The sequence below is a fragment of the Antechinus flavipes genome, chromosome 4, assembly GCF_016432865.1.
Source record: "Antechinus flavipes isolate AdamAnt ecotype Samford, QLD, Australia chromosome 4, AdamAnt_v2, whole genome shotgun sequence".
Classification (NCBI taxonomy): Eukaryota; Metazoa; Chordata; class Mammalia; order Dasyuromorphia; family Dasyuridae; genus Antechinus; species Antechinus flavipes.
In genome coordinates, this window is record NC_067401.1 from 154,905,567 (window position 1) to 154,918,073 (window position 12,507).

General features: G+C 31.3%; 1 pseudogene; it reads right to left on the minus strand.

Annotated features, from left to right (window-relative positions):
• Positions 1-4,460: 4,460 nt before the first annotated feature.
• Positions 4,461-6,695, minus strand: LOC127561371 (vesicle transport protein SEC20-like; annotated as a pseudogene).
• Between the last annotated feature and the right edge of the window lie 5,812 nt (positions 6,696-12,507).

Below are 12,507 nucleotides of genomic sequence, written 5' to 3' on the forward strand. Positions count from 1 at the left end.
AATGCAGAGCACTGAAGACTAATTACTTATTCGATGTGAGACAATGGCTTTATTAGCATATTTGGATCATGGGTCTCCTCACCTTTGGTGCTTGCTGAATGTTTGGTAGTAAGATAATCATAGGCAAGGATTGAGGGATGGAGTAAGGGAAAGGATAGTGACTTGGTGTCAGGCTGAGGAAAAGAGATGCTGATGATTCTGGACTCCAGAATCCAGGACACATCTTGGGCATACTTTGTGGCAGCTTACCTGCCTCTTTCACTTCTCCCTCTAAAGACCAAGGACTTTAATTTATCCTGACTCTGACTGACCCTGAAGCCCTCCAGAGAGCTAGCCTATACTTTACACTTACTTAAATACAACTCACTTGCATATCATGACATCACCTCCCTGATGTTGATGTCATGGTCCACTTCAAGAAAGAAGAGCTAACACTCAGAAATCTGATACTTTAATGGCCCACTAGTTCCAAGTTCTCCAGTACCAGTATTCTCTGTCATGTATTTTTCCAACTTTATTTCACTTTTTCCTATTATTTCATTGCTGTTTCTGAGAATATTATTGAAGTTTTATATCTTAATTTCTTCAGAAATTACTTTGACTACTTTGTTTCATTGGAAAGTACATGTATAGTACAATGGATCTAAATCCATTTGTTCAATTCTCCTCTCAAGTTTTATCTTATTTACTTGCCAGTTTTGTGTATGTGATTGGGTGGGGTGAGTTGTGAGAGTGTCAAAGTATCCTAAAATTAAAATGCTCCTTACTCTTAATATTTTCCTTTCTTTCTCTATTCCAATTTTAGGTCCTTTATTCACACTTTGTATCTAACTGTACTTTCAGATCACCATGACTAATAATTTAAGATATTCATATAAAAAGTTTAAACAAGGCCACAGAATTTCAGAATTTAAAAAACAAAAAAGTAAAAATTCCAATTTCATAAAACCATGAAAAGATAAATAAGAGTATCATATGAATTGATAAAATAATAAATTTTAAAACACTAATAATATGCATCAACCCAAGTTATTTTTAAAGGGAGATGGAAAACAAACCATAAATATCGAAACAATAGGAAAAGGAAAAATTACAATGAATGAAAAGTAAAAACATTTATTTTCTCTTAAGACTTTTGAGAAAAACTTGTTTATGTTATACATCCCCTGGTAGCTAATTTTTCATACAGTTTGGCATTGAATAAAAACGTCATTTACATCTTCCTTATGAAATCATGCTTTTGTCATATTAAGTATTAACCATACCTTTGATAAACAATACATTTTTCTTGGCCTAGCTTGGGGGACAGTCCATGGGTTTTATTTTTTAAGCAGGTTATTTTTTATTGATTATCTTTTGTTTCTACATTACTTAAATTTCCCTTCTTGTATCTTCTTATCTCTACTACCAGAGAGCTGTCCTTTATAGCAAAAAAATTAGAAAAATCAGAAAAGAAAAAATTAGGAAAAGAAAAATTCAGCAAAACTGATTAATAAATCAAAACAACTATGACACTATATATAATATTCTACACCTGGAACTTCCCTCCCTATTAAAAAAGTGGTATCTTCTTAAATTTCTTCTTCGAAGCCAAGCTTGTTGATTTTAATTTTGTAACATTTATTTTTAATTGTCCTGTGGTTATTACCCCATTACCATTACACTGATACAATCATAGTGTAGTTTTGTTTTCTTAACTTTCCTTACATCAGTTCATGTAAGTCTTTTTATGCTTCTCTGTATGTATCATAGCTGTCATTTCTTACAATACAATAATATTCATTAATTTATACAATATGACTTATACAATATCCCCTGAAAATGAAGAAATTCGATTAAATACCTTGTGGTTCTAAGATATGATTATAGTATATATTACTTTTACATGGTTTTGTACAGTTAGTGTGTATGTAACACTGTCCTCTACTGGATGTGAATGGAGTTGGGTTAGCACTGTCGAGATTAGGGAAGCTGATTTTAAATTTGGTACCCAGACTCATCCTGTTAACAATGATAACATCAGTAACATTTATTGAAAACAGAGATCAGTTCTAATACCCTAAGAAGCTAAATGTCAATGTTTAAAAAAGGATAGGAAATAGGAAACATAAACACTTAGATTTCTAAGCTATTATCAACAGTTAAATAGGGAAGGAAGCTTTAAGAATTAAAAAAAATTCTTATTTGATGTCTTTTTGCTACATTTATGAAGGAAGAATTCTAAGCTGAAAATTATGTTATGTGTAAATGATATGTATATTCCTATATTAAATGTACATTATTTTTAAACTTTTGTTATTTCAATTAATAAACTCTGAGTTTCTCTTCCTCTTACTTTCTCACCAATTTTTAAAAGGAGAAAACCAAAACTAAAACCACATATGAATATTCATATTCATGTGTGTGGGTTATATATATATATATATATATATATATATATATATATAATATATATATTCCAAAATAAATGCTCTCATAGGACTTTAAGATAAATCTCATTTCTCATACTTATCCTATGGTGATGTAGAAAGTATCACTGTAATTCTCCTCATTTTATAGATGAAGAAATTGTCTCAAAAAGCTTGATTTCTCCAAGGAATCTGTGATATCATCAATATTGGGCTGAGAGGGTTCTTCAGTAACAGAGCTCTGTCAAGTTCCTCCACACTTCAGTAGATCTTAAGGAGTTGTGGCTGGGAAGAAAATTCACCACTTGTTGGCCAATGTCCTGATATGTCCTTCCGTTAATGAGACCATACCCATACTAAAATCCTTTCCAGTTTGATAGAAAAATTTGTATTCCCCTAACATGGCTGAGGCCAGTTCATGCCATAATTCAACAAGTTTATTTGAATAATTTATCTGAAAATATATTTCATATAAATAGACACATGTATATATACTATGAAGGATTAAACATTAGGTTTTATTCAAGCATTTTTAAAAATTACCATTATATACAAACCAATCATTTTTTATGTCAGTTACTATCTAGTACAAATACAAAAGGTGTATACATATATACACACACATATATGATATATACACATATTTGTATCCACATATATGTGTATGTATGTATAAAAACATACATATGCACCTAGCCTTTTAGGTAGGTTTACATATACTCCTTTTCCCCTTTTTTGAAATCTTTAGAAGAGTATTCTTTTCCTTTTGGCAACTATCCAGGGATTCTGAACTTAGACACTCTCTGCAAGTCCAAACAGCAATGCTGTGAGGTGCATATAATGTATTTGTTTGTGGTGTATGTTAACAACATATGCCTAGAAGTATGTATATAGTTCCTAGAAATAGTTTCTCCCTTTTCTCTCCCTGTCTCTGTCTCTGTTTCTCTCTGTCTCTCTCTGTCTATGTCTCTGTCTCTTTCCTTCTCTCATATTTCAGCTTTTGTCCAGGTTTCCAGGAATATTACTTACACATAGTTTCTTGAAATAATGCTTTTTAACTAATGCCAAAATTATGCTACATTTTATTTAATTTATAGATTTAAACAGTGGTCTTACTACTATAGCCTATCCTTTTTCTGACCACCCTTGACTATATTTATTTTAAGAAGCTACAGGGACCAGACAGTACTAGAGAGGGCAGTAGCCAATTAGGCAATGTTTCTAGGCCTCATTTCCCCTGGCTCCTGAGCCTGAGGTTACAAATATTCAGGAAGGCTGGTATTGTGAACTAGGAAGTAAAAGGCCAAGCAAATATATAGGACAAGAAGTTTTTATCACATTCGGGAAGGTTCTCATCCAGGTCCCATTCTACTGGCTCTTTATGGAACACAAGAGCAGGCAGAACTTGAACATTCTGTGGCTTCCTAGCCCTTCTTGCAACTTTAAGTATTTTTTCTAAAAGATCATGAAGTGAACTTCAAAGAATTTCAACATAAAGACAAATCTTTCCTTTTCTTAATAATCCTACAATGATATTTTATAAAATAATATTATATTTTGTTCCAATGATATTCAAATTTATTGAACAGTAATTAACTGTAATTAATTTATTGAACAGTAATTAAGATCTATGGCCTTTCTTCCCATCTCATTTTTTCCCCCTTTAGTTATCTCCAATCTAATATTCAAGATATTCTAGGTGGGATGTAAGTAGGGAGAAAGGGAGAGAAAAATGTAGATATTTCTGAAAAATACATGCAGCCATCTCCAAAACATTTATCAGTTACTCATAGACTGCTTATTCAAATCAGATCATGGATCTGAGAATATTAGAACTTAACTGTCTTAGTAAGCTTTTCAAATGAATGCTTGCTTTCAAAGATTTTCTATTTCTTATAAAAGAATGCTAGTAAAACCCAGGGCATTTCCATTTGAGACACTGAACAATTCGAATAAACAAATCTGACATCTTTGTAGTCTGAGCTGGCAGAACTGACTGAACTCAGAGGAATAGGAGACTCACAAATGGTTTTCAAAAGGAAAGATGGTCCCTTAAATCACAGAGAAATTTTTGTAATTCATATTTTGAATAAAAAGTACTGTAGCAAGAAAGAGAGTGAGAGCAAGAAAAAATAAGTAGCATGTTTGCCAGTTTTCTGTGGTTCTATTTTGTGATGAGCTTTCATCCCATCTGGATATGTAATGCCACAGTCTCCTTGAATTACCTTACCTCAGTTATTCTGCCCCAAAGCTCAGCCTGTCATACCACCTTTCCCTCTTGATCATCAGAATAACTGACAAGGATAAAAGATATTTTAGAATATCAGATGCTGCTCCCCATCTCAATCTATTAGAATATCAGATACTTTACTCCATTAGAATATCAGATAACTTCCTCATCTCTGGTGCCTCCCCCATTATGTCATCCCCATCCGCTCCCCATTATGTCATTGTTTCTGTCATCCTATAATCTCTATACCCCACATTCGATACTAGATAGTTGGAGACTAGAGCCCAATCCACTCAATTGATTTACTCTCCAATAAATTAAATTATTATAACTCTTTAACCTCTATCTTAGCTCAGTTTCTACAGCATTTGTGACACTTCCTGACATTGACTAAAAATCTTCATCTGCATCCAGAATAGTTTGAGGAGAAATTGCTAAAATCTGCATGGCTTCCTCATTCTGGTAAATTTTCTGGGACATTCTGCAGATACCCTTCAAGTTTTCTGTGACACTACTGGAAGTCTGTGCCAGTGTCCACTTAGTGTTTCTCTGACTCCTGACACCTCTTTGACAAAGTTCTACTTTTTCTAAATTGTCCATTGAAATTTTCCAAACAAGATTTTATTTCCTCCATGCAGTCTCATCGTTTTATATCTGCTATTTGTGATTCTTAACTTAGTGGAGTAAAACTTCTTTCTCACATTCTTTATTCTGTTATTTAACCATCTGCTTAAGCTCCTACATTCTGAGCCATAAGGGGTGAAACTTTTAAATTTTGTTATTTAATTTTGTAAGTGTGCTCAATGATCCTGAGCAATAATGGATGTCCTGACTAAATGCTTTAACTTCCCAGTCAAATATGACTATATATGGGTGTGTGTATGTATGTGTGTTGTGTGTATATGTAATATGTAAATGCACATACAATATGTATCTGCATATTTATACAATACATATATGAATATATACACATAAATGTATATGTACACATTTTTACTTTTCATACCTTTTTACTATCAAAATATATGCAAAGATTTTCAACATTCACCTTTGCAAAACCTTGTGTTCCAAATATTTTCCTTCTCTTTCCCTTACTTTCTCTAGACAGTAAGCAATCCAATATATATTAAACATGTATAATTCTTCTATACACATTTCCACATTTAACATGCTGCACAAGAAAAATCAAATCAAAAAGGGAAAAATTAGAAAGAAAACAAAATTCAAACAAAAACAAAAAGGTGAAACTACTGTGTTGTGATCCATATTCAGTACTGTCATCTTTTCTGGGTGCAGATGGTTCTTTCCATCAAAAGTCTATTGGAATTGGTGTTAATCATGTCATTGTTGAAAAGATCCACTTCCATCAGAATTATTACATAATCTTCTCGTTGTTGTGTACAATGTTCTCTTGATTCTACTCGCTTCATTTAGTATCAGTAGATGTAAGTCTTTCCAGGATTCTCTGAAACCATCCTGCTGGGATATAAGCCCAGTAGAAACTCTGCTGGATCAAAGGGTATGCACAGTTTGATAGACCTCTGGACATAGTTCAGAGCATAAATTGCTCTCTAGAATGTTTGGATCTGTTCACAACTCCATCAACAATGTATTAGTGTCCCAGTTTTCCCACATTCCCTCTAAAATTTATCATTATCTTTTCTTGTCATCTTAGACAATTTGAGAAGTATATAGCAGTACCTCAGAGCTGGCTTAATTTGCATTTCTCCAGTCAATAGTGATGCAGAGTTGTTGTTTTTTTTTGTTGTTGTTGTTGTTGTTGTTGTTGTTGTTTGTTTGTTTGTTTGTTTTGTTTTGTTTTGTTTTGTTTTGTTTCTGTTTCTGTTTTTGTTTTTGTTTTTTACATAACTAGAAATAGCTTTAATTTCTTCATCTGAAAATTGTTTGTTCATATCTTTTGACCATTTATCAATTGGAGATTGACTTGTATTCTTATCAATTTGAGTCAATTCCTCATATATTTTAGAAATAAGGCCTTTACCAGAACCCTTAGATGTAATGTTCCCCCCAGTTTTATGCTTCCCTTCTAATCCCATCTGCGTGGGGTTTGTGTTTACAAAACTTTTTAATTTAATATAATCAAAATGACCCATTTTGCATTTCATAATGTATTCTTGTTCTTCTTTGGCCATAAATTCCTTCATTCTCTATGTATCCGAGAGGCAGACTATCTTTTTTTCTTATAATTTGCTCACAGTATCACTCTTTATGTTTAAATAATTTTGACCTTATCTCAGTATGGGGTTTTAGCTGTTGGTCAATGCCTATTTTCTGTCATGCTAACTTCCTATTTCCCCAGCAATTTTTGTCAAATAGTGAATTCTTATTCCAGAAGCTGAGGTCTTTGAGTTTATTAAACACTAGATACTGTAGTCACTGACTATTGTGTCTTGTGAACATAAACAATTTCCATTGATTGACTACTCTATTTCTTAGCTAGTACCAAATAATTTTGATGACTGCTACTTTACATTATAGTTTTAGATATGGCATAGCTAGGTCACCTTAATTTGCATATTTTCATTAATTCTCTTTAAATTCTTGACCTTTTGTTCATCAAGATGAGTGTTGTTATTATTTTTTGTACCTCTGTAAAATAATTTATTGGTAGATTGATTGGCATGGCATTGAATATGTAGATTATTTTTGGTAGGATGGTCATTTTTATTATATTTTATTATATTAGCTTGATCTATCCATATTGTTTAAATCTGACTTTGTTTGGGAAAAAATTTTTTTTATGTAACTCCTGATTTAGTCCTGGCATGTAGACTCAAAATATTTTATATTACATACAGTTATTGTAAATGGAATTTCTCTTTATATCTTTTGCTGGTGGACTTTGTTGATAACATATAGAAACACTGATCATTTTTAATTTTCAACATTTTCTTTTATGATATTTTGATTTCCATTTTTTTCTCCTTCCCCTTCTTCTTTCCCTACAAGGGAAAATGATCTGATATAGGTTATAAATGTACAATCATATTAAATATATATTTATGTTATTCATATTGTAAAAGAAGTATTAGAACAAAATTAAAAACAAAGTGAAAATAGCACGCTTCAATCTGATGTAGATTTCATAGTTCTTTCTCTAGATGGAAACTTCTTTAACATGAATCTTTTTGAAATTGTCTTAGATCATTGTATTGCACATTATTTCTGTTGCATTGTGCAATGTTCTCCTAGTTTTGCTCAATTTACTCAGCAACAATTCACCTAAATCTTTCTAGTTTGTTGTTTCCCTGAAATCAGCCTTCTCGTTGTTTCTATAGAACAATAGTAAAAAAAATTAATTTTGTTTTATTTTTTCTATATAAGAACCTTTAAAACTATAATTTTTGAAAACAAAATATATAGATGTACAGAAAAAAGTTGTAGACAATTTAAATATTGCAGACTAAAAAAAAGAATAAAACAAAAGGTATTACACCTAAATTTTAATGAATCAGATACATTGAAGAATGAATTTTAAAAATAACATTTCTAATTCAAAAAGAGTGTGCAAAATTAGGAAAATAAGGGAAATTTTCAAAACCTTTCAGAAAAGAAATGTTGGCTTGATACTAACATGAGGAAGAGATAAAGCAATATAGGTAGATAGATAGATAGAGATTTACATATACATACAGATAGAATAATATTGAATATTAATAAAAAACATTGAAAGAAGTATTATTGAAAAAGCTATATCAGAATGTTAAAGAAATCATCAGTTTGTACTCATAACAAGAACATAATTTTGTTCAATAGTAAAAACATTCTAAACACATACTAAATAATAAATAAAACTGTAAAATAATATCATTATATCAAAATATAAAACTTTTTGACAAAATGTAATATTTTGTGTTAAAATACATTGACTTTTGGTAGCATTTTAAATTCATACATAAAATCAAAAGAAAACATTATCTTTATGAAGAAATACCTGACACTTTTCTAACAAGATTGAGGTAAGACAAAGTTGTCTATTTTTCTACAGCTATTAATAATAGCATATAATAAAATATATTTCTAAAAATCCAATTTATAATAATTAAACAGGAAAAAAAACTTAAATGAATGTTCATAAGGAAATAAGGAAGACAATTCTATCGATAACTTTTTTTTTTTTTGCTTAGGGAACTCAAATTCTGCTAAAAATTAATTAAAACAATAACTGCTACAAAATATCAGGAATTATACTAAATCCAAAGACATCATCAGTCTTTTCTATATATCATTATAAATACCTGCAGCAAAGGACAGGAAAAAAATGCTATTTGAAGTAACTATAGAATTAATAAGACATTCGAATGTTAATATACAAAAATAAACCAAGGAATTATATGATTACAGCTAGAAAAAGTAGGTAAAGAAAGATTGAAGAAAGTAACTGCAGATGATATGCAATGACAATATAATGAGAATAACACTACTATGTAACTTAATTTACATATACAATGCTATGCCAATTATAATATTGAATTTATAAAAATAGAAAATGATCTAAAATCATCTGGAAGAATTAAAACCAAGAATCTCAAAAGAAATTTTAAAAATTAGAAAGGAGGAAGTCAAGTATTAGATGTCAAAATAATACTAATCATCAAAACAATTCACTCTTTGTTTTAAACAAAAAATAGATTAGTAGATTCAGGGAACTGATTAAGTATAAAATCCAGAACTCAATCTTTGTTGTTAAATGATTTCACCAAGTTGATTATTTACTTTTTGTTATGGGCCAGAACTCTAAAACAATGATTCTTACAAGATGTTAAGCCAGTGGAATTGATGATACAATAATTATCTAGTTTAGCATGGTTCATATCATAGTTTAACACTCTAAATCATTGTTAAAGTCAAGGTCTACAGCTTCTTAGCTTCTTGAGTAAGGAATCGCTATTCATCAGAAACTTCTGGGAAAATTATACAGCAATTTGGCAGATATTAGGCTTAGATAAAACAACATATTATATCATATGCCACATTAAGATCCCAATACACACATGACATAGATATAAAAAGTCATATTATAAACAAATTAAAGAAGTAGGTCAGGAGAAATATTTTGCAAATATATGTTTAAAAGTTTTTGATCAATCAAAGATACAAAGTTTCATAGCAAATGGATTTCACGATGGTGAGAAGGTTTACTTTGAATAAAACTGAAAGGCTAAATGTACGATCAAAATCAATGAAATTAAAAAATAAAAAGTTATAATGTCCTTAGTGGTTTTCTGGAGGCCTTGGAGCAGCATTCTTTTCAGTAGAGTAATCACCACAAGAATAGCCAATTATTAAAGTCCAAATCCTTTATTATCTCTTTCACAATCTAGTTTCCTTGCCTGGGGCTTGAAAGGCTGGTGAGCCTTTCAGACTGACCTTGGTCTCAGTGCAGGAAGTGCAGGAGGATAGGGCAGCCACCATGAGGCTGATGAAGATGGAATGAATTTCTCTCTGAGTTCCTTCTGAATCTCTCTCCAAGCCCTTCTGAGTCTGGCTCAGGCTCTGACTCTGGCTGAGTTTGTCACAGCTTTATATGTTCTATTTTGAGTATAAACCAATCATTATATCAATAGGAAACCATTATTTGTTGTAAGATTAAATTAATCATACTAAACTTAGAGTGTTAAACTATGATGTGAATCATGCTAAACTAGATAACTATTGTATCATCAATTCCACTGGCTTAACACCTTGTAAGAATCATTGTTTCAGAGTTCTGGCCCATAACAAAAAGTAAATAATCAACTTGGTGAAATACTGCAGCAAATTTCTATGAGAAAATGATTTTATTCAAAGAACATAGGAACTTGATAGAGACAGATTATGTTTCAAAAGGTTTACTGCAGGTTTTAAAACTTTAAATCATATCAAGAATTTTTTGGGAGGTGGAGCCAAGATAATGGAGAAGGCATACCCGACTTTCTAAACTCTTTTCATACCCTCACAACCAATTATTAAATTCACCCTCATAAATAGTGCTCGACTGGTAAAATTCACAAAGATTAGAAGTACAACAACTTACCAGCCGAAGATATTCTGGAAGTTCATCAGAAAAGGTTTGTGCTGAGGGGTGGGAACAGACCAGCACAAACAGGGATAGAAAATTAGAGGCTAGCATATTGAGCAGACTGGACAAGTGTGGCCTCCGTGGTTAGAAAATTTACAGAGACGACTCTGCCATAGGCTGACTGTTCTGTTCTGCTTGCAAAATAACAGATCAGCAGAGAAATTGAAGCTAAGGGTAGAGGATACTTTAAAAAATGCCAGAACCTAACAAGATTTGGCTATACCCACCCAAAAGAGACAATCTAAGAATTATTATATTCCCTGAAAATCATGATGAAAAGAAAAGCCTAGGCAACATATTTCAAGAAATCATCAAGGAAACATTGGAAATCAAAAAAGGAAACAAAAAGCATACCTGATGTCCTAAAATCAGAGGGTAAAATAGCTATTGAAAGAATCTACCCATCACTTCCTGAAAGAGACCCAAAAATGAAAGTTCCAAGGAATATAATTGCTAATTTCCAGAATTATCTGATAAAGGAGAAAATACTGCAAACAGCCAGAAAGAAACAATTCAACTATCATGAAGCCACAATCAGGATTACCCAGGACCTAGCAGCTTCCACTTTAAAGGATCAAATTAATCTCCCTGAATCTGGTTCAAAGAGAGAATATCATACATATTTAGTTTAATATAGAAACTTGTCTCATCCTATAGAGAAGTAAGAGGAGAAAGGGGAAAGAAAAGGAGGGGGGAATGGAAGGGAGAACAGGGGAAAGGGATAGGAAAGTGGGGAGGAGATGTAATAGGGGAGGACACATTGAGGGAGAAGGTAGTCAGAAACAAAATATTGATAAAGAGAGAAAGGGGGAAAAAGAAAGAAACATGAAGTGAGAAAAAATAAAACAGTAGGAAATACAAAATTAGTAATTTTATCTGTGAATGTGGATGGAAGTGAATAGCAGACTGGATTAAAAACCAAAATCCTATAATATGTTGTTTACAATAAAAACATTTAAAGCATAGTGGTACATATAGAATAATAGTAAAAGGCTAGAGAAAAATTTATTATGCTTCAGCTGAATTAAGAAAAAAAAAAAAAAAGCAGAGGTAGTGATCCTGATCTTTGATGAAGCAAAAGCAAAATTAGATCTAATTTAAAAAGATAAAGAAGGAAACTATATCTTTCTAAAGAATTCCAAAAATAATTAAGTAATATCAATACTAAACAAATATGCAGCAAGTGATATAGCATCTAAATTCTTAGAGGAGAAGTTAAGAGATCTGTAAGAAGAATTAGATAGCAAAACTATGCTAGTGGGGAATCTCAACCTTGCTCTTTCAGAACTAGATAAATTGACCCACAAAATAAATAAGACAGAATTTAAAGAGGGAAATAAATTTTTAGAAAAGTTAGATATGATAGACCTTTGAAAAAAATTGAATGAAGACAAAAAAGAATATGCATTTTTCTCAGTGTAGATAAAACCTACATAAAAATTGACCATGATGTAGAGCATAAAAACCTCAAAAGCAAATGCAGAAAGACAGAATTTAAAAATATATATTTTTCAGAAAATAATGCAATAAAATTATTTGTAGCAAAGGGCCAGGGGAAAACAGACTAAATGGTAATTGCAAACTAAATCATCTAATCTTAAAGAATGAGTGGTTGAACCAACAAATCATAGATACAATCAATAATTTTATCCAAGAGAAGGAAAATAATGAAACAACATAGCAAGATTTATGGAATGCAGCCAAAGCAGTTCTTAGGGGAAGTTTTATATCTCTAGATGCTTATTTGCATAAAATAGAGAAAGAGAACATAATTGAATTATGCATAA